This window comes from Arachis ipaensis, chromosome B06 (assembly GCF_000816755.2).
Source record: "Arachis ipaensis cultivar K30076 chromosome B06, Araip1.1, whole genome shotgun sequence".
Taxonomy (NCBI): Eukaryota; Viridiplantae; Streptophyta; class Magnoliopsida; order Fabales; family Fabaceae; genus Arachis; species Arachis ipaensis.
In genome coordinates this window covers 123,273,679-123,275,108 of record NC_029790.2, presented here as the reverse complement: position 1 = coordinate 123,275,108, position 1,430 = coordinate 123,273,679, and positions in this window count along the sequence as shown.

Below are 1,430 nucleotides of genomic sequence, written 5' to 3'. Positions count from 1 at the left end.
ACTTCCCAACTATTAGGTAAAGAGCTCAACAACAAGGCTTACAACTCATCATTCAAGATGATTTCATTATTTGTCAGTTAGTTCACCGTTTCCTGAAAAATGCTCAAGTGCTCCGGCATTGATTTACTTTCAATATACTTCATATTGACATGTTTCCTAATTAAGAATGTTTAAGATCAAACAATTGCCTAATCAAAGCAACTGCTTTCCGATTCAGCTTCTTCCATTCAGCATCGGATTTGGTACCTTTGGATTTATCCCTCTCCACAAGATCATATAAGTCCTTGATATACAACATATCTTCCATGAGGGTCTTCCAAATTGAATAATTTTAGGAATTCAATTTGACCATATTTGGTCCATGAGTATTTTCCTCCATTTAATCAGCACAGAGATAAACAACCTCGTTCTAAATACCATTTTGTTGGAAAAATTGAGGTTCAATAAGAACTTGTCTAACAGTAGAAGCACCAAAAAATAATTTTTCCACAACTTATGCGATTAAATAGGCAATACTAAAAATACTCCAAGCAACAAATATAATGACAAAAATTAAATAATCAAACATCAGAATTTTATCGTGAGAAAACCTCCAAAAGAGGGACAAAAAATTCACGGGACCTAGTCCAATAAAATATTCCACTATCATAATAATGGGTACACAATCAGTCTTCCTAGTGGCACTAGGACATCTCAACAATCAACAAAATACATCATCAAAATTGATGGAATCAATATAAACTCTTCACAAAAGTAGGTATCTCAAATCAGCCAAAAGAAAAGGCAATATAACTAGCAAGTTATATCCTAATGTTCATCTCTACACCAGAAATAACATACGAAAATTTCATAAGAAATTGAACAAATTTACTGCTTTAATCGAATAAAAAATGGCATGCCCTTTTTCCCAGATTTTCTTCTTCTTCCGTCGAAGCCCTCTGTATCTTTGCTTTCTTTCAAAACTTGAAAGAAATTTTTCTCTCGTGGCTTTAGCCACTTCTTTTTTTATTTATTATTATTTTTTTGTTTTTAACTTGTGGGTCTTATTTAGTTGGGGACCCACTAAGTTAGTACCTAATATCTCGACAACCAAACTCAAAAATTCAAACACATAAGATAAAAGTTAAAACACTATCAGTAAAATAGTATAATTTTAGAATTTATATAACAATATATTCGAATCAATAGAAGATCTCGACAAAACTCAAAAATGACACAACAGACTCTCATTTTATATAATTACAATTACAATTACAAGGCGTAATCAATCAAACTTGCAAACTTTATAAATTTTCCTGCAGTCCTTAAAATATTTTTTAGGTGGATATTTCGTGTTTAATAAATTTTAATTATTAAATTTTAATTATTAAAACAATTTTAAATTTTTATTTTATTATATAAATCAATTTTTACAAGAAATTTTTGGATTC